This window comes from Balaenoptera borealis (genome assembly GCF_965194805.1).
Source record: "Balaenoptera borealis genome assembly, chromosome: 15".
NCBI lineage: Eukaryota > Metazoa > Chordata > Mammalia > Artiodactyla > Balaenopteridae > Balaenoptera > Balaenoptera borealis.
The window spans coordinates 84,708,608-84,730,767 of NC_138871.1; the positions used below are offsets into that span (position 1 = coordinate 84,708,608).

Here is a 22,160-nt window from a genome sequence, read left to right on the forward strand (position 1 = left end):
ATCTCATTAATAATTTTTCGGGACTTCCCTGGTGGCGCAGTGGTTAAGAATCCCCCTGCCAATGTAGGGGACACGGGTTCGAGCCCTGGTCCGGGAAGATCCCACATGCCGCGGAGCAACTAAGCCCGTGCGCCACAACTACTGAGCCTGCGCTCTAGAGCCCACGAGCCACAACTACTGAGCAAGCCCGCGCGCCTAGAGCCCGTGCTCCACAACAAGAGAAGCCACGGCAATGAGAAGACCACACACCACAACAAAGAGTAGCCCCCGCTCGCCGCAACTAGAGAAAGCCCATGCGCAGCAACAAAGACCCAACGCAGCCAAAAATCAATTAATTAATTAAAAAATAATTTTTCTATCCTGATTACATGTGAAATGATAAATGATACCATTTGAGATATAGTAGGATTAATCATTTTGGTAACATTAATCTCATCTGTTTCTTTTTACTTTTTTAAGGTGGTTACCAGAAAAGTTAAGATTACATATGTAGGTGACTTGCGTTGTCTATCTAGTGGTTGCTCGGCACTGGGTAGACCCTTGGGGCGCGGTTTAGGGGGCTACCAAGTTCCTTAGCGTCCTGTTTACAGACCCACTGCTAACTGCGACCCAGCTGGGAGAGGTGGCCTGTGTTTATTTCACTCCTTGGTGCCCTTGAGTGAAAGATAAGGGTGTTTGCATTTCATAATTACATGTGAGTCCCACAAGTTTCTATTTTCAGCAGCTTCAAGAACTTTGCCGGAGGCCAGCTGCAATGAAGACCCAGGTCTGGTCCTGGCTAAGGTGTAAGGCCAGGGGGAGGGGCTGCAGAAAGGGGGTGTCCCTCCTCCTTTTCTGAGGGAGAACACAAAAGCCCCAGGTGAGATCTAGGGCAAGAGGGGGTTAGTAACACCTCTGGAGCTGGTGGCTACAGGGTGTACCTAGATCCACATTCAGCCCACGGACCTCGGGGAGCCCGTTTCCAGAGGCTTCCTGAAAAACTGTTGCATCACAGCTTAACATGCTGGATGGGCTTCAGGCAGTGACCATGGTTGAGAAATCCAACTGAAAGTCCTCCTGACTTCTGTACCCACCCCAGCAGTTTAAAATCCCACGACTCCCCAAAGCTTTAAAAATATATAAAAGAGAGGATGGAAGGAGGGAGGGAGGGAGGAGAGGAAAAGAGAGAGGAAGGAAGAAGGAAGGAAAGAGGCAGGCTGACCAAGCAAGGCAGAGAAATCTCCTCCTTGTCTTGAGCCATCCTCTCCTTCCACTTTCCTGAGGTTGACATGCCCTAAATGAGGCAGGGGAAAAGGAAGAGGTGGAGAAAAGGAAAGAAAAGTCCCCAAGAGGAGAGGATGTTCTTTCCCTTGCAGAAACCGCTAACACAACAGCAGTAGGAACTGTGGGTAGCTTTCCCTGAATACTTTGTGCCTGAAATCACCAGGTCAGCCATGTGGCTGCTCCTCTCAGCCACCCAGCAAACTCCTACTCATCCACCAAAGCCCAGCTCAAATGTCACCTACTCACGGAGGCATTTCCCAACCCCTCTACAGTTGCTCTTCCTTTTGCATTCCAATACCATTTTTAAACTTATTTCTATTATGACCTCAACTTTTAGTACATCGTTTACTAATGTTTTTCCCTCATTAGACTGTGAGCTCCTTTAGGAAAGAGGATGTCTCACTCATGCTAGTAGGAGAACCTACTAGCATGTTCTAGCCCCAAGGCCTTTGTATTTGCAATTCCTTCCACCTGGTCTGCCCTCCCCCTCAGTATCTGCAAAGTGCACTCCCTCAATGTTCACATCTTTGCTCGAGTCTTCTTGGGGGCACCTCCTCCAAAGAGTCCATCTCAAGCAGCATCCGCCCTTACGCTGCCCCCTTTTCGTGGCTGTTCCTACTACTTGGCACTGTACTGATACATGGTTGACTCCCTGCTTTTGCTCACCATTACATCCCCACACTGCCCAGAACAGGGCCTGGCACGCAACTAGGCTCAGTAAAAATATCTGAATAATGGTTGCGTGTCCAAGGGCTTAGCACAGTGTCCGAATGAATGAACAGATGAACAAGTGAATGGGTTTCTTCTAGGACCCTCTTGTTCTAACAGTTTGTGACTCTTCCAGTAACAGGAAGATGGGAAGGAACATCAGGGATTAGGATGACAAAGTGCTCTCTTGCTCAGGTTTGAAGCTCCAGGAAGGGACATTCTGTAATTCAGACTTGGTGTTCTGGAAAGTTCCATTTATCGGCACAGGACCAGCTGCAGCAGAGTAGGGGTCCATTCACCAAACTGGTGCCATCTCCTCCCTCCTGCAGTGAACACACCCCCAACTATGTGGTCCTCAGCCACGGGGGCTTACTCTACCCTCCAGCTGGGAATCTCTCAACTGAGTGGTGCAGCCTCACCCTAGAGCCAAGGTCACTGCTACTTGAATCTTCAGGGGACGAGCACTTTGAGCTGCTTGCCCAGTGGAGGAAGGCAGGTTAGTGGATCAGACATAAATGAGCCTCCGGGGGAAGAACAAGACAGGGAAAGGAAGGGGAAATGCCCGAGAGGATGAGCCTCTCTCAGACTCTGATGATGCAACAGGAAAAGGACTCGAGGCAGGACCAAAACCAAGGCCGCGTGATTCTCTTAATGCTGAAATTGCCATGCATGTCCAGCCGTAGGTGAGTCCCATGTTTCTACAGAGGGTGCTGGATGCCAGGCCAGGAGCAGGGCCAGCAGCCCCTGGCGAGAGGCGGGCCTGAGTGAGCCAGGTGGGAGTCCAGGTGTGCAGTCCTGGCCACAGAGCCTGGGGCTTCCTCTGCCCCACCTGGAGCCTTAGTGCCTTGCTCTGAAGGCAAATTTGAGGCTTATGGTGGCACAGCCCCAAATGCCAGGCTGGAGTGGGGAGGGAAATTTGTTTCCTTTTGCCCACCAATGTTCCCGAGGCCCACTCTGTGCCGGGCATGGAAACACCTGGATGAACAAGACACAGAGACCCTTCCCAGGTGCCCCCAGCACACCCACGAGATGGGTAACATGTAGAACGAGGCTGACTTAAGAGGGTCCAGGAGTGCCGGAGCCGAGCTGGCCTGTCCCCCGTGAGACGGCTGGGAGGCCTGACAGCGCAGGTCTGAGCCAGGCTTAAAGGCTCAAGAGTTCTCCAGGTGGGCGGACAAAGGGAACAGCGTGTGCCAGGGCAAGGAGGCCCAGAGAGAACCCACCCAGTGCCACAGAGGCTGGGACATGCGCACTGAGCATGACTGCAGAAGAATGCCAAAAACGCAATGCCGACTGCAGAGGAGATGGTCAAGGGGAGCAACAGGAGGGGCTGGAACAGGGGGTGGTGATGCCCCCCAACCCTCCCCAGAAAGAGCCCATGCCCCAGGAAACGCTCAGAATGAATCTCGTCCAGGACTCAGGACTCTATCACTGTTCTATCGAACGATAAAAGCTCCGAGGTTGAAACAAACAAACATATAAATCACACAGCATCTCCTCAGGGACCCAGAGCCGGCCGCAGGCTGACTGCTCTTTTGAAGGAAACCTAAGAGGCCACGGCAGGCTGGACACCGTCGGCTGAAGACAGGAACCGGTCTGAGATTTCAGAAGCCACTCCCTCCACTCCCAGCCCCGCCACAGATCTGCTCCCCCTTCGGTCAGCCCTGGTGGGGGGAACAGAGCTGGCAGAGGCGCCACCACCTCAGCTGGCTTATTACGCATGGAGGTTTGGGACACCGGCCCCTGCACATCTTGGAGTAAGTTCCTCCTGGCTGCTTGGGCCCAGCTGGCTGTGGAGTGACTCACGCAGGCCAAGCCCGCGTGGGAAAGACCCGCAGGCAGGCGGCAGAGTGAGTCTGCAATTCCACTCTGATGCTCCCAGCCGGGATGTGAGCCGCAGTCTTTCCCCGAGGCAACGTCCTCCCAGCAGGAGAGGAACCGAGGAGAGGAACTGGCCCAGCCAGTGGGCCAGCACCCAGCACGCAGTGGCTGGACAGGCAGCTCCCGGGAGGCCTGGGGCGGGGGCTACTCCCTGGGCTTTAGTCAGGCAGTCCCCTGTCTCAAGGCTCCAGACTAAGCCTCTGATGCTCCTCTGTAAAGGGGACCGAATGCCAGCCTCGGGGGCTGCAGTCGGGATGCGGACCCGTGTACAGAAGGGACCCCCACTGGATGGTAAATGGCCAGCCTGAGTCTCCTCCCAGGACCCACTTCTCCAGCCTTTTGGTCTTGGCTGTCTCTGAGCTTCTCTGGGCCTCAGTTTCTCTGGCAGTAAATGGGAATAATGGTCCCAACCTGTTGGTTTCACAGTGTAGTTGTGAGGATAAAGGGAAATGAAGGCTGTGAAAGGGCTTTGACAAATTTAAGCATCAGACAAATATATGGAGGTTATATCACAGCTTTTATGATAAAAGAAATGCGTGATGCGCTTGATGAGCTTAATCACAGTATCAAACAGAGCCAGGCTGGGAGGCTGGAGGCTGCAGGCGGTCCTGCACTTTCCCGCCGACCCTCTCCCTTGCATGCCCGACACAGTGGTATTAAACCCTGGGCCACACACCCAGGTGGGCAGAGGGCCTGGGATCCCAGCAGCTCAATACATCCAGCGGGGGCAGGGCCAGTGAGAATCCAACTCCTGTTCTTCAAAGAGAAAATGAGGGAAAAGGATGGGAGAGACCCAGTCCCGCAACAGCGGCAGAGCCTTGGGCTCACGCTGCCCAAGGCAAGTTCGGCTCCAGCCTGAGGCCCCGGGGATCAGTGCGACACGGACACCACGAACCCCCATCCCGAGGAGATGAAGGGCTCTCTCCAACAGCAAGGTGTCTCCTGAGGCTTCTAACTGGTTCAGGTCCACTTAAACGGGCACGAGGACCCTCTTTACCCACGGGACAGGCTCCCTGAAGGACAGGGCACTTCGCAGATCCTGAAGGAGCAGAAGCCCAGAGCAACCCCTGCGCTCCCGGGACGCCGGCCGCTCAGATCTGCGCTGGACAGGGCAGCCCTCGGTGGGCCTGTGACACACCTGCGCACACACACACCATACTGCACACACCACATACACCTCACACACACAATACCCATAGACACACCATACATAGACACCACACACATCACATACACACCACAACATGCCACGTATCACGCCCTACACACATCACACACACACAACATACCACGTATCACACCCTACACACATCACACACACACAACATACCACGTATCACGCCCTACACACATCACACACACCCCACAACATACCACGTATCACGCCCTACACACATCACACACACACACCATACCCATCACACACACACACACACACACACACAGCACGCCCCTTTCCTCCACACTGGCGTGGTCCCCACCACTGACTGTCTGAAAGCCTCGACCTGTTCTCTGGCTCCTGGTACTGGGACGGAAATCAGACTCAGGCCTGGCGGCGGAGCGGGCGGTGCGCTCGGGTGAAGGCCTTTCCTACACAACAGTGTATGGAATGGCTAGGATTTCACTCCTGGGAATTCAATTATCTCAGAGAAAATAGTATGGGCCGTGCTTATCATTCCTGCATTCGTGCCACCTCTATTTTGTACACCTACTAAACTCGCAGATATTTTATGCACCAGGAGGACCTGAAGACGGGACACGTGAGCTGTGCCGGAGCCGGGCTCTGCGGGGGCAGAGGGGCGAGTGGGCCTCCGAGCTGCCATCCGGGGAACGTCCACCCAGTGGAGAAGGGTCGGAGCAGCATGCCAGGGGAAGCCCGTGTTCGAGGTGGCGTGAGGGTGTGAACATGAACAAGGCCGGGGAGGTGGGCGGGGGGGCCCAGGAAGCATCTCCACTTCAGACACTCACAGGCCCGAGCTTCTGGGGAGACCACCGCCAGCAAGTGCCCATCCAGGCCGCACAGCTGGGCCTGCGACCTCTCCAGGCACCCTCCTGGGCAATGACTGGCCTAGCAATACAACAGTAGCGAACGGTGTACAACAGCGCGGTAGAGGACACTGAGGAACAAAAGGACAAGTGCAGGGGGGGAGGGGAGAGGCAGCTGGGGAAGGAAGGAAAAAACACCATCAAATGCTAGGAATTCAGACTAATTACAAATTTGAACTGCCCTTTGGGTAAAGTCTGAGTCAAAAAATACCTGAAAAAAATGTCTCTGAATTCTTTTTCAGGGAAAGGGTAAGGATTGGAATGTCAGAGAGCTGTGAGGTAGATGATGGCGTTTGCAGTGAGCAGAAAGGAATCAGTTGTTATTATTAGCACAGCCGCCGACGTTCCCCCCTCGGGGCAGACTCGGGAGGCCTGGGCGAGCTTGGGTAAGTCACCAGTCTCACAGCTTTACTCTCCTCATCTAAAAAATACGAGTTTGGACAATGTGGCCCCCAGGCATGTCCCACTCTAAAAAACGTCTTGGAGTCTATCCCCAGTGGAGGTCTCCACAGCACCGGAGAAGTTCGCCCACTTGGCTGGAGTGTGTGTCCCTCTCCTCGGGATCCCTGGGAAAAGACCCGTTCCCTTTTTTCCCAGCAGGTGGTAGAAAGCTAATTTCTGCCAGGTTCCTGCCTGAGTGATGACTCAATTCTCAATCCATGGGCCCTAAATGAACCCTTTGCAAATTTTGAATTCCTGTGCCCCAAATGAATGAGGTTTGGTCACATTCTATGATGTCTTGGGTAGAAACAGAAGAAATGTCATTATAAACATTAGACTTGAGGTGTTTTCAAGAACCACGTGGCCCCCCTGGGGTTTTGTGCCGGTTGACACAGGGCTCCGACCTCAGGGCAAGGTCCACTCTGCGAGGTGCTGCCCACGGCAGAGCCCCTGGAGGAATGGCTCCCGCCGAACGCTGCCTCGCTTGACTTAAGTGCGGTTCAGCACACCAGTCCCCATTTTTTGTGTGTGCGTTTTGAAACTTGGAAGAAAACTTCCAGTGAATCATCTCATCTGCTATTTGATTCATGTTTAATGTCTTTGGAGAGAAATAAAAACAGTAAGTCATTCTTCCTAAAAGTGGCATCAGCCTGGCCAAGACACACAGATGGTGAGGTGCCAGCTGCCCCTTGGTGGGCCCAGGGCTAAGGTCTTGAGCTGTCATCAGAGACTGTATTTACAATCAGAGTGAAGACAGCTCATAAACGTGGCCCTTTGCCATTTTTATTCTTTAAATCACAGCACCAGAAGCCACAGATTCTGCAGGGAGAGCTGGGGCCAAAGCACAAACTCACACAGAAAGTGTCGATCAACACAGATTAACTGAGCACCTACTGAGTGGGAATCATTGGGATACACAAAAGTACAAGGTGCCCCCAGAGCTCCTCCAGTCTAGCTGGGAAGGAAGGATGGCGTGGAAGGCGTGAATTCCTCTTTCCTTTTCTACTCTGAGTTAGTTCCTACTCTAGCCTAACTCTGAGACAGCACGGTGCTGGAGGTGTGTGGGGAGCGAGGGGGGCAGTAGAAGGGGTGGCAGAAGGGGGAGGGAAGGAAGGTGGCATTCCAGGCCAGGGCCCAGGGGTCCTTCCTTGACCCTTTTCCCCAAAGACATAGAGCTGAGTTCCAGTTACTCAGGGCGCGGCTAGGAATAATCCACAGCCAATTAGCACAGCACCTGACACACACACACACACACAGGATGGACGCGTAATTGGTGAGAGGAAGCAAGGAAGAGGGAGAGAAGGCCGGCGACGAGGGCGCCCCTGGCAGGCAGCCCCAGCTCCTCCGCGGGCCCAGCAGTTCAGTGCATCTGTAGCCGCGGAGCGCTGTCCAGCATGCCCGAGAGCCTGCCTTCCTGGCCCTCCAGGTATCCGAATTGTCCATCAGAGGCCTTCTGACCCAGATGTTCTGCGACATCAGTGGAAGAGCCAGTTTCCTGGAGACCCTCTGAGGTCCTAGGAACAGCCACCAGAGCTACCGTCTGGTAAGCATGCCCCAGGGGTATTTCTAAGCTAAAAATGTGCACCTGGGGTCTGACAAACCCAAGAAAATTTGAGGGGTCCACAGGAGAGAAAATGTGAAATCTGGGCTGTCTCAGAAATCATGGCCATGGGCCTGGGACCGCACCGGGTGCCTTGGGAGGTGAAGTAAGAAGGAGCAGCGTGGGCTTGACGGGAGAGGTGGGCGACAGCGGGGGAAGAGCCGAGTGGGCCCAGGCCTGGCTCAGGGGCCCCGCCAGGGGCCAACAGGCAGCAAGACCTCGGGGGACATTGCTCGATCCTTCGTTTGTTCATTATGAAGCCTCCCTCTCTGTCCCACCCCTTGGGCGCTGAGCAAAGACTGACCAGCAGGTGCCCTTCCTTTTACTCCTGCCTTTCTTCTCATGCAGAAACCTACCCAGAGCAGAAGCTCAGGGATGCCAAAGACAGCGATTCCCTTGCCTGGGGCTGGCCATCCTGCAGACAGGCCAGGACAATGGCCCCCATCCCTCCATTGATTGCGCAGTGGATGAGAATGCCAACCAAGACAAGTGGTACGTACCACAGTGTGTGCGCACATGTGAGCCCGCGTTTGCCCACGACGCTCGTCATGCAGGACCTGCCCCTGTGGTTGAGGGTTGAAGGAGACGCCCACAGGAACTGACATTGCCAAGTCATCGCTAGTCACTCTAAAAATAACCCTCAACGTACAACCTAGGAAGGATTTCCCTTTCGTGGTGCCCCGCCTCAAAACCACAGCAGCTTCCATTCTGCAGGCCACTTCGGGACGGGCAGGTGGACAGCACCCAGAGGAGAGGTTAGCCCGGGGGCATGTCTCTCCTGGCCCCTGCAGAACCCCTGGTCTCCATGTCCCTGTTCATCTACCATCTTACATAGCCATGGTTAAATCTCTATGAGCAACAATTATCTTTGAAGTGTGTGCAGAGGTCCACCATGCAGTGCGATTTCGGCTGCACTGAGATGCTTCTCCTTGTTGGATTATGGTTGTGAGTATCCCACTCCTCAGGCATGATCTACACCCTCCCACCTGTCCGGCTCATCTCCTAGCCCCCCACTTGTTCATCCCCTCCAGTGACACTGATATCCTTGCCACTCCTGAACACCTCAGACATGCTACTGCCACAGGCCCTTTGCACTGGCTCTTCCTCTGATATCAAATTGCTCCCTCGCTTCCATCAGGTCTTGGTTCAGGGCACTTCTCAGTGAAGCCTTCTGTAAGTCCTCTGTCCAAAACTGAAGCCCCAACAAACATTCTTATCCCCTTTCCTACTTTATTTTTTCTCTTTATTTTACTGAATTGTCTCTCTCCCCCCAACTAGAATACAGAGTTCCTGGGGCCAGGTTTTATTCTAGTTGGTTCTCCATTGGAAGCCCAGAGCCTGGAAGCTCTAGTGTGTGTGATCGGTACATGTTTGTTGAGGGAATGAATGCACGATTGCTGTGGGGGGAGGCTGGGACTCGCAGCCACAGCACGCAGGTGCCTCTTCTCCAGTGCCTGGAGCAGGTGGGCCGAGATGGAGGATGCAGGGGACACACTGGCTTGTCTATCACCAAAGGCAGAGGGACAGAGAGAAGGGGTCCTCCCATTTCCCATCACTGACCCAGCACATCCTGACCAAGGATGTTCCTGTGCCAGAGGTGCCATCTGCCCCCCAGAGCTTCTGATCTCTGGGTGGTAGGGGTGGAGGGGTTACTGAGTATTTGCCATGTGTGCACTGAAATACCCGGGGCCTTGGGATGGGAAGAGACACCACGGACCAGCTCCTCTGCCCCCTTTGGACCCCTGCACCTGCTCCAGCTCCTGATGCCTCAGCAGGACTCAGCCTGGCCAGGCACCACCCTCACCCCATGCACCTGGGCCCACCCGCCAGCCTCCAGCTGGGCATCTGTATGCAGATGATGTCCAGGTAAGGAGACCCAGACCCAGCTCCAACAGGGCTGGTGAAAGGAGATTGGACTAATGAAAGCAGCACCTTCCACGTGAAGCTATGCCTGTTTTCTTTGGGGAGAAAAGCCCAGAGACGCACTCACTAATCTGTCTCCTGAGGCAGAGGGCCCCGCCTGGGTCTCTTTTTCCGCCCCAGGGAATGCTTTCACTGGGTGAACAGGGAAGATGAGAGAAGGAAGGATGGGGCAGTGGGAGAAACACCCCTCCGTCAGGAAGTCCACACCCCAGTGTCCAAACAAGAGAGGCAGGAAAGCCCCACCCACGGGATGCGGGGAGGAGAGAGAGTGCTCGGCTGGTGCCGCGGCATCTGTGCCGGCGTGAAAGCAGCCACACCCGGGGTCTGCTGGGGCCTGTGTGTCTGAGCTGCCAGCTCACATCTGGTGGGAGCCCCCAGATGGAACTGGCAACCTGGCATCTGCCCTCAGACACACCGGTCGTCATACCGGGCACCCAGCGACCTCGGAAATTAAGGTGGTGACACTTCAGCATGCTTGGGGTCCAGATCTCAGCCTCATGGCCGAGCGCTAAAGGTGATGCCTTCTGGGTGGGAAGATGAGAATTACAAAGCGGCATCCTCTGCTTCTGAGGGCGAGAAAATTCCAGACGTCCTGGGACGGCTCTAAGGCTGGCTCTCCTGGGCTGGGCATGGCCAGGCAGGGCTGAGCCTCCAACAGCTGCTGCCCCAAGCCCTCCCCCCACTTCGGGAACAGAGCCCACATCCCTGGCCTCAGTGGTCGCTCAGAGCACTGGGGGCAGGCAGGGCAGGGCTGAGGACGAAGGGCAGTCACTGTACTAACTACTGGACAACTGGGCGGGAAGGCGGAGGAGCTAAGGGACCACCGATCCTCCTTCTACCCCCACGGCACCGCACCGGACACTATTCTTAGCTCTACTCTTGTAACCACCCCAGGGAGGGAGGTGTGATTAACCACCTTATGGGTGAGACTGGGGGGAGGCTAAGTGGCCTAGAGGGATCCGAGTGCACAGATCCAAGGTCAAAGGCCTTTGTCCCACCCACCGACTGGTTCCTTCCTTCGGGACAGGACTGAACACTAAGCTCGAGAAGAGCAACGTGCAGCCCGTAGGGCAATAGGGATCACAAGGGAGCAGTACAGAGTGCCTCTGGGCACAGGTGACAGGCACCGGCTCCGCCCAGGGTCAGGAAGGCCTGGGAAGGGATGGGATGTGTGAAACGGATACAAGGGGAAAGGTGGTGCAGGCAGAGGGCAAGGCTGAGCAAAGGCCCAGGGGCTGGATGCCACCTTCAGACGGTGCAGGTGCCCTGCTTTCACAGAGCCTCCCTCACACCCAAAGCTTGAGATGAGGCCGGGAGGGTAGCGGATTCAAACAGATGAAGGGCTCACAGGTCATGCTAATTACCTTGCACTTTGCCCCTTGTCTGACAGGAGAGCAGGTGTGGTACAGCGCTCCAGGTTTGGGGTTCGGACCCGGTTAGGGCCCTGCCATGCAGGAGGACAGGAGGGTGAGGGGGCTCTGGGCAAGGAAGAGATTCCTGTGATCAGTTTGGGGAGACGGGAAGGGCAGCAAAGGCGGGGGCTGGAGAGAGACGACTGGGAAGAGGGAGGTGGGTGGGAGAAGGGGGCGTTTGAACCCAAGCTGTCAGAGGCAAACGATGCGGCTGAGGTCCTGGTGTGGCCATGGGAGGGGGTTGGGTTGACAGGGTGAGAAGGGAGGGGAGGGGAGGCTCAGCACCGGGACCCTTGTGCCTCTGGGAGGATGGGGTCTGGGTGCAGGATGACAGGACATGTGGGTGGAGAGGGAATAGCTCAGCGGCAAGAGCCTCAGCGACCAGGGCCCCCTTCTTAGTTAGAGGAGGGAGGACTCGATACCCATTTCCCACTTTGTCATCAGGGGTGACAGCTGGAGCCAGCTGCAGGGTGCTGCGTCCTTGCAGACCCTGGTTTGGGGATGGAGCAAAGTCTATTCACCTGGGAGAAGGGCGCCAGGCATCTTGTGGGAGGAGCCCAGGGCTGTGGGACGTGGGCTGGGAGCACTGAGGGCCCCGACCACACTCACCCCTGCCCTCCCCCGGAGTGTCCTCTTCAAAGTCTGCCCCTTGCCCTCAGGGAGGAGCGGAGGGCGCCTGCCCCACCCACTCAGGCACTGGGAGGCTGCTGAGCTCCCAGGGCGATCCCCGCCCTCCAAACCCCCCTCCAGGCCACATGGGTCCTCAGGGGCATAGGAGGGAGGCCGGGGAGATGAGGAGAGGCAGGCGGGAGGGGCCCTCCCAGACCCCAGACCGGAGGAGCAGGAGAGGAGAGGAGGGGGTTTGCCCCGCCCACTCGAGCCCAGGAAGCCTGCTGGGCCCCCAGGGGAGGTCCTCTGCCCTCTGAGACCGGGGTTGGGGGAACGCCTGGGCCCCTTCTGTTCCTTGAGCCTAAGCCCCACCCCGCACAGCTCCCAGGGCCTTTTCCAGCCCTGGGGGTCCTGAGCATTGGCCCCACCCACCCCCCAAACCTCACCCTTGCTTAGGCCCCGCCCTCCACACCCAAGGCCTTTCCATCCACCCACCCCCCTTTTGTTTCCTTTCCCTCCTCCTCTATTTTACTATTGTGGTACTGATGTACCTCCTGGTTGTTGATTCATCTATATTTTTATTTTTACATTCTTTCTAACATAACTGTTAGTTTCCTAGTCTAATTTTATTTTTTACTTTGTTATTTTTCTCTCTTTTTTTTTGCCACCCCACGCAGCTTGAGGGATCTTGATTCGCAGGCCCGGGGTTGGGGGAAAGCTCCTGCGGTGGGAGCTCCGAGTCCACACCACTGGACTAACAGAGAACCTCAGACCCCAGGGAATATTCATTGGACTGAGCTCTCACAGAGTTCCTCATCTCAGCACCAAGACCCAGCTCTACCCAATAGCCTACAAATTCCAGTGTTGGAAGCCTCAAGTCAAACAACCAGTAAAACAGGAACACAATCCCACTCATAAAAAGAAAAAAAAATGAGACAGCAAAAAAAATATGTCACAGATGAAGGAGCAAGGTAAAAACCTACAAGACCAAATAAATGAAGAGGAAATAGGCAATCTACCTGAAAAAGAATTCAGAGTAATGATAGTAAAGATGATCCAGAATCTTGGAAATAGAATGGAAGCACAGATTGAGAAAATACAAGAAATATTTAACAAAGATCTAGAATAACTAAAGAACAAACAAACAGAGATGAACAACACAATAACTGACATGAAAAATACACTAGAAGGAATCAATAACAATAACTGAGGCAGAAGAACGAATAAGTGAGCTGGAAGACAAAATGGTGGAAATAACTGCTGAGGAGCAGAATAAAGAAAAAAGAATGAAAAGAATTGAAGACAATCTCAGAGACCTCTGGGACAACACTAAACTCACCAAGATTCAAATTATAGGCGTCCCAGAGGAAGAAGAGAAAAAGAAATGGTCTGAGAAAATATTTGAAGAGATTATAGTGGAAAAATTCCCTAACATGGGAAAGGAAATAGTCACCCAAGTCCAGGAAGCACAGAGAGTTCCATACAGGATAAACCCTAGGAAAAACATAACAAGACACATATTAATCAAACTAACAAAAATTAAATTCAAAGAAAAAATATTAAAAGCAGCAAGGGAAAAACAAAAAATAACATACAAAGGAATCCCCATAAGGTTATCAGCTGATTTTTCACTGGAAACTCTGCAGGCCAGAAGGGAGTGGCAGGATATACTTAAAGCGATGAAAGAGAAAAACCTACAACCAAGATTACTCTATCTAGCAAGGATCTCATTCAGATTCAATGGAAAAGTCAAAAACTTCTCAGACAAACAAAAGCTAAGAGAATTCACATCACCAAACCAGCTTTACAACAAATGCTAAAGAAACTTCTCTAAGTGGGAAACACAAGAGAAGAAAAAGACCCATAAAAACAAACCCAAAACAATTAAGAAAATGGTAATAGGAACATACATATTGATAATAACCTTGAATGTAAATGGATTAAATGTCCCAACCTAAAGACACAGACCGGCTGAATGGATACAAAAACAAGACCCATATATATGCTGTCTACAAGAGACCCACTTCAGACCTAGGGACACATACAGCCTGAAAGTGAAGGGATGGAAAAAGATGTTCCATGCAAATGGAAATCAAAAGAAAGCTAGAGTAGCAATACTTGTCTCAGATAAAATAGACTTTAAAATAGACTGTTACAAGAGATAAGGAGGGACACTACATAATGATCAAAGGATCAATCCAAGAAGAAGATATAACAATTATAAATGTTTATGCACCCAACATAGGAGCACCCCAATACATAAGGCAAATGTTAACAACCATGAAAGGAGAAATCGACACTGCACTTACACCAATGGACAGATCATCCAAACAGAAAATAAATAAGGAAACCCAAGCTTTAAATGACACAATAGACCAGATAGATCTAATTGATATTTATAGAACATTCCACCCAAAAGTGGCAGAATACACTTTCTTCTCAAGTGCACATGGAACATTCTCCAGGATAGATCACATCTTGGGTCACAAATCAAGCCTCTGAAAATTTAAGAAAATTGAAATCATATCAAGCATCTTTTCTGACCACAACACTATGAGATTGGAAATCAATTACAGGAAAAAAACTAAAAAACACAAATACATGGAGGCTAAACAGTGTGCTACTAAATAACCAAGAGATCACTGAAGAAATCAAAGAAGAAATAAAAAAAATACACAGAAACAAATGACAATGAAATCACGATGACCCGAAACCTATGGGATGAAGCAAAGGCAGTTCTAAGCGGGAAGTTTATAGCAATTCAATCTCACCTCAAGAAACAAGAAAAATCTCAAATAAACAATCTAACCCTACACTGAAAACAACTAGAGAAAGAAGAACAAAGAAAACCCAAAGTCAGTAGAAGGAAAGAAATCATAAAGATCAGAGCAGAAATAAATGAAATAGAAATGAAGAAAACAATAGCAAAGATCAATAAAACTGAAAGCTGGTTCTTTGAGGAGACAAACAAAACTGATAAACCCTTAGCCAGACTCGTCAAGAAAAAAAGGGAGAGGACGCAAATCAATAAAATTAGAAACGAAAAAGGAGAAATCACAACTGACACTGCAGGAATGCGAAGGATTATAAGAGACTACTACACTATATGCCAATAAAATGGACAACCATGAAGAAATGGACAAATTCTTGGAAAGGTACAATTTTTCAAGACTGAACCAGGAAGAATTAGAAAATATAAACAGACCTATCACAAGTAATGAAACTGAAACCGTAATTAAAAATCTTCCAACAAACCAAAGTCCAGGAACAGATGGCTTCACAGGAGAATTCTATCAAACATTTAGAGAAGAGCTAACACCGATCCTTCTCAAATGCTTCCAAAACATTACAGAGGGAGAAACACACCCAAATTCATTCTAAAAGCCACCATCACCCTGATATCAAAACCAGAAAAAGATATCACAAAAAAAGAAAATTATAGACCAATATCACTGATGAAGATAGATACAAAAATCCTCAACAAAATACTAGCAAACAGAATCCAACAACACATTTAAAGGATCGTACACCACGATCAAGTGGGATTTATCCCAGGGATGCAAGGATTCTTCAATATATGCAAATCAATCAATGTGATACACCACATTAACAAATTAAGGAATAAAAACCATATGATCATCTCAATAGATGCAGAAAAAGCTTTTGACAAAATTCAACACCCATTTATGATAAAAACTCTCAAGAAAATGGGCATAGAGGGAACCTACCTCAACATAATAAAGGCCATATATGACAAACCCACAGCAAGCATCATACACAATGGTGAAAAACTGAAAGCATTTCCACTAGGATCAGGAACAAGACAAGGATATCCACTCTCACCACTCTTATTCAACATAGTTTTGGAAGTCCTAGCCACGGCAATCAGAGAAGAAAAAGAAGTAAAAGGAATACAAATTGGAAAAGAAGTAAAACTGTCACTATTTGCTGATGACATGATACTATACATAGAAAATCCTAAAGATGCCACCAGAAAACTACTAGAACTAATCAATGAATTTGGTAAGGCTGCAGGATACCAAATTAATGCACAGAAATCTCTGGCATTCCTATACACCAATAACGAAAAATCAGAAAGAGAAATTAAGGAAACACTCCCATTTACCATTGCAACAAAAAGAATAAAATACCTAGGAATAAACCTGCCTGAGGAGCCGAAAGACTTGTACTCAGAAAACTATAGAACACTGATGAAAGAAATCAAAGATGACATAAACAGATGGAGAAATATACCATGTTCTTGGATTGGAAGAATCAATATTGTGAAAATGACTATACTACCCAAAGCAATCTACAGATTCAATGCAATCCCTGTCAAACTACCAATGGCATTCTTCACAGAATTAGAACAAAAAATCTTACAATTCGTATGGAAACACAAAAGACCCCGAATAGCCAAAGCAGTCTTGAGGCAAAAAAATGGAGCTGGAGGAATCAGACTCCCTGACTTCAGACTATACTACAAAGCTACAGTAATCAAGACAATATGGTACTGGCACAAAAACAGAAACATAGATCAATGGAACAAGATAGAAAGCCCAGAGATTAACCCACGCACCTATGGTCAACTAATCTATGACAAAGGAGGCAAAGATATGCAATGGAGAAAAGACAGTCTCTTCAATAAGTGGTGCTGGGAAAACTGGACAGCTACATGTAAAAGAATGAAATGAGAACACTCCCTAACACCATACACAAAAATAAACTCCAAATGGATTAAAGACTTAAATGTAAGACCAGACACTATAAAACTTTTAGAAGAAAACATAGGAAAAACACTCTTTGACGTAAACCACAGCAAGATCTTTTTTGACCCACCTCCTAGAGTAACAGAAATAAGAACAAAAATAACCAAATGGGACTTAATTAAACTTAAAAGCTTTTGCACAGCAAAGGAAACCATAAACAAGACAAAAAGACAACCCTCAGAATGGGAGAAAATATTTGCAAATGAAGCAACAGACAAAGGATTAATCTCTAAAATATACAAATAGCTCATGGAGCTCAACATCAAAAAAACAAACAATCCAGTTAAAAAATGGGCGGAAGACCTAAATAGACATTTCACCAAGGAAGACATACAGATGGCCAAGAGGCACATGAAAAGATGCTCAACATCACTAATTATTAGAGAAATGCAAATCAGAACTATAATGAGGTATCACCTCACGCTGGTCGGAATGGCCATTATCAAAAAAGCTAGAAACGATAAATGCTGGAAAGGGTGTGGTGTAAAGGGAACCCTCCTACACTGTAGGTAGGAATGTAAATTGATACAACCACTATGGAAAACAGTATGGAGGTTCCTTAAAAAACTAAAAATAGAACTACCATATGACCCAGCAATCCCACTGCTGGGCACACTGAGAAAACCATAATTCAAAAAGAGACATGTACCACAATGTTCACTGCAGCACTATTTACAATAGCCAGGACATGGAACCAACCTAGATGTCCATTGACAGATGAATGGATGAAGAAGATGTGGCACATATATACAGTGGAATATTACTCAGCCATAAAAAGAAATGAAATTGAGTTATTTGTAGTGAGGTGGATGGACCTAGAGTGAAGTGAGAAAGAAAAACAAATACCGTATGCTAAGGCATATGTATAGAATCTAAAAAAAAAAAAAAATGTTACTGATGAACCTAGTTGCAGGGCAGAAATAAAGAGGTAGACATAGAGAATGGACTTGAGGACATGGGGTGGGAGGGCGAAGCTGAGGTGAAGTGAGAGTAGCATGGACATATACACACTACTGAATGTAAAATAGTTGCCCGGTGGGAAGCAGCAGCATAGCACAGGGAGATCAGCTCGGTGCTTTGTGACCACCTAGAGGGGTGAGATAGGGAGGAGGCAGGCTCAAGAAGGAGGGGATACAGGGACATGTGTATGCATATGGCTGATTTGCTTTGTTGTGCAACAGAAACTAACACGGTATTGTGAAGCAATTATACTCCAATAAAGATCTATTAAAAATAAATAAATTAAATAAAATAAATAGTTAAAAAAAAAAGTCTGCCCCTTATATTCCTTTTTTTTTTTTTTTTTTTTTTGGCCTTGCTGCATGGCTTGCAGGATCTTAGTTCCCTGAGCAGGGATCAAACCCGGGCCCTCAGCAGTGAAAGTGCTGAGTCCTAACCACTGGACCGCCAGGGAATTCCCTGCCCCTTATATTCTGATTCGCTAATTCTCCTCGATGGACGCATCCCACCACCAAAGCACCCAGGCCAAATGACTTACCCACAAAAACCCGTCCAATTTAGGACAAGAAACCTAGATTACTGTAAGACCTGGGTGGTTCTTTTTGTCCCCAGGCTCCAGTTTCCTGACCCACCTCATGGGAGTGCTGGACAGGCTGTCCCCCCAAAGCCCGCTCTTCCCTGTTCGTTCCGTTGAGCTGGGTCAAGTCCGTGCACACCGGCACGTGGTCAGGACCCCATAGAGGGGTAGAGGCCCCTCGGCTCCCCATCCTCACCTACCCCCGGGCCCGTCTGGTCTCCAGGAACACTTACCCAAGGCCAAGTGGAGGCGGAGAGGGAGCAGAGATCAGAACCTCGGAGGCCGGTCCCACGTCCTGGCCTGGGCTGCTAGACCATGCCCTGGAAGAGAGGACAGACCATCATGTGGGGTGGGGACACCCCGGCTCAGAGCAACTGGTTTTCTCTCCGGTCGGTTCCGTGCAATCTACGCCCATTTCCGCATTATCTTCTCGTAATACAAGGTTCTCTCCCTCCACAGCGATGATCGTGCTTTATATGCACTCACTGGAGTGGTCCTGAGGACAGGAACTGAGTAGCTCACCCACCCCGGAAAGCCCAGTCCCCCACAGTGTGAGGGCCCCCGGGGCTCCCCTTGCTCCTGCAGAATGAGGGGCTGCAGCTCCCCCGAACTGACTGTGAGCTCCACAAGGGCAGGGAGGCGGCGTCTTCGTTTCTGTGCAGCTGGCTCCTGGCCCAGAGCCTGTATGCAGCAGGCGCTTCATAAATAATCCATGTTTGACAAACGAGTGCCCCAAAATGCATCACACGGACATAACTGCAGGCAGAGTGTGCACTTTGTTCAGAGCTGAAATTCGACCCTGCTTCACCAATATAGAGCTTCATATGCCAGTTACATTATTTAAGCTCACTGCTAGGATTCCAGACGTGGAGCAGAAAAGCCACACATCTTCCCACCAGAAATTCTCACTGGAGGTCACTTACAGATTTTATATATATACATACACACATATATGTATCTATATGTAACATTTTTAATAGACTTTATTTTTTAGAGCAGTTTTATGGTCACGGCAAAACAGAGCAGAAAGCAGAGTTCCCACAGACCCCCTGTCCCCCAGACACAACTTTCCCCACGTTCAGCATCCCCTCCACACACCGGGGTGTATGTGTTACAATCGGTGGACATTATCACCCCAAATCCATAGTTCACATGAGAGTTCATTCTTGGTGTTTTACATTCTGCGGGTTTGGACAAATGTATAATGTCTTGTATCCACCATTATAGTATCATACAGAGCAGTTTCACTGCCCTAAAATTCCTCTATGCTCACCTCGTCTCATATTTTTAAAAGGCGCTTTCATGTCAATGATCTCAGCGAATTCATCTCACGACTCTGTGATCCCTGCTTTGACACTCAGGGAAATCAAGATCCAGACAGGGTCAAGGGCCCTCCACAAGGTCAACCTTGTGAAAACCAGTAACAAGAGTCGGTGGTAGAATGTGCTAGAAGCATTGTGTCTGGTGGTCATTTTATCATCCCGCCCTCCTAACAGCCCTGGCGGGGAAGGTCCATTCTAAACCCTGGTTTACAGAGGAGCAAACAGACTTGGGGACACTTGCCAAGGTCACACGCGGCTAAGTGGGACGCTCAAAATGCAAATCCCTAAGCCCACTTCTGCTCTTTCCAGATGCACTTGTTAGTTACAGGGGCTTATAGGAGGCATGAGAATGCAGTGGGCAGGCACCCCCTCGGGTTAGGGGGGCTTTTGCTTTCCCGGAGCTGGAGCAGGTGGGTCCCAGGGCTGCAGCCCTCCTGGGGGGACCCCGCCCTCCAGCCATACTGCACAATTAATACCTAGGGGCCTCGCCTGGCTGCAGGCCAGTCTGACATCCGGCCACAGAGGCCCGACCATTTCCAGCCTCGTGGGGGCAGCCCTGCAGGAACATCAGGCTCAGGGATCAGCTCAGGGATGGGTGAAAGCGTCCCTAGTCCACATGGACACCGTCTCACCAGACACACCCCAGCTCTCACGGGGCCAGCTCTGTGCAGTGGGGAGAGCAGAGAGGTGGGCCTGTGCCGAGTAGCCCTGTGATCTCTGCCACCCTCAGTTTCCCCATCTGTGACGAAGCGGAGGGGCTGGACCCCTGGGAGGCTGGGCCAGCTCTGATACCAGGTTTCCTAGCAGGAGGGGCCATCATTCCAGAGGCTTCTGGCTCCCAGGCTGCTTGGGAACACTCCGTTAACTCAAACTGCAAATTTCCTCCTGGCTCTATCGCTAAGCCACAGGGGCTCCCCCAGCCACCACCTTTCCTGTGACAGATAAAGATTACAGTCATTGCTCGAGATGGAATCAAGGAGCAGAAGTCATTATGCAGAAATAATTATGTTGAGTTATGTCTGGTTGCTCCTGATTTCTGTCTCACAATTGTCTTACAAATGGTCCTGCCTCTTCCTCTCCAGGACAGCAAACTGCAGAGGCCTGGCTGATTCAGACAGACCTCCTGGGCCCAATTCTACTGCTCCAAACTCCTGCTGCTGGGCGGGGCATCAGCATCGTAGGGCAAGATTCTCTGTGACGCCCTTTCCTTTCTCTGAGCACTTGGGAGAGAGGAGAGGTAGAAGACAAAAGCCCTGGCGAGGGGGCACACTCACTGACTCACCCACATGCCCCACTGCACTGAACCCTCCTTCAAGGCCCTCTTCACCCATCACTTTCTCCTGGGCCCCTGCCTGACCTCTCAGCCCTTTGTTCACGTTAGGCCTAAGGCACCTCCCTCTCTTAGGTCTGGGGTCTCTGAGGAGTGACTTAGGCAGTGACCAGGATTGACTCATTCTTGTACTCCCAGCTCCTAGCACAGAGCAAGGCCTCGGGAGAACGGAGAGGGCTGTGTGGCTGGACTGCTTGGGCTCAAATCCTAGCTCTCCTATTCCCTAGCTGTGTGACCCTGACACATTATTTAACTTCTCTCTGCCTCAGTTTTCCAGGATGTAAAATGGAGATGATAATAATCCTACCTAGTTCATCAAGCTCTTATAAAGATTAAATGTGCTAATATATACACACACAAAATACTTGCTCATAGGAAGAACGCACTAAATGTCAACAATGACTAAAACAGCAGAGAGAGGTCTTGAAAACATTCTTGTAAGAATCTAAGCCAACTAGAAAGACACAAACTATCGAAACTGACTCAAGAAGAAATATGTCTGAAATACCCATAACAAGGCAAGAGATTGAATTAATAATAAAAAATCACTCACAAAGAAAAGCCCAGATGGTTTCACTGCTGAGTTCTGTTAACACTTAAAGAATTAATAACAATTCTTCACAAACTCTTTCAAAAAATAGAAGAGGCGGGAACACTTCCCAACTGGTTCTATGAGGCTAGCACTACCCTGATACCAAAACCAGACAAAGTCTTCACAAGTGAAGAAAGCTACAGACCAATGTCCTAACGGGCATGGATGAAAAGAAAACAAACCAACCCTCAACAAAATACTAGCAGACCAAATCCAGCAACATAAAGAATAAAAAGAATTATACATCACACCAAGTGGGATTTATCTCAGGAATGCAAGGTTGGTTTACCATCTGAAAATCAATTAATGTAGTATATCATACAATAAAATAAAAAGCAAAAATCACATGCTCGTCTCAATTGATGCAGAAAAAGCATTTGACAAATCCAACATCCCTTCATGATAAAAACACTCAAACTAGGCATAGAAGGAAACTTCTTCAGTCTGACAAAGGGTATTTGTGAAAAACTCACAGCCAACATCATACTTAATGGTGAAAAGACCAGATGCTTTTTCCCTAAGATCAGGAATGAGACAAGGATGCCCACTCTTGCCACTTCTATTCAACATTATACTAGAGGTTCTAACCAGGACAACTAGGCAAGAAAAAGAATACAAGCCATTTGAATTGGAAAGAAGAAGTAAAATTATTTCTATTTGCAGATGACATGATCTTACATATAGAAAATCCTAAGGAATCCACCAAAAAAAAAAAACCCACCTTAAT

At 49.7% G+C, this 22,160-nt stretch overlaps 1 protein-coding gene across 3 annotated transcripts in view; it reads right to left on the reverse strand.

Moving 5' to 3' along the window:
• Positions 1-22,160, reverse strand: part of HPCAL1 (hippocalcin like 1) — a 111,457-nt gene that overhangs the window by 13,734 nt on the left and 75,563 nt on the right. For 2 of the 3 annotated variants that reach the window (XM_082357575.1, XM_082357574.1), the window contains exon 2: positions 18,423-18,509. The exons of the other annotated variant lie outside the window; for it this stretch is intronic. The gene's annotated coding sequence lies outside the window, so the exon portion shown is untranslated. The remainder of the gene's footprint in view (positions 1-18,422; positions 18,510-22,160) is intronic. 3 annotated transcript variants of the gene reach the window in all.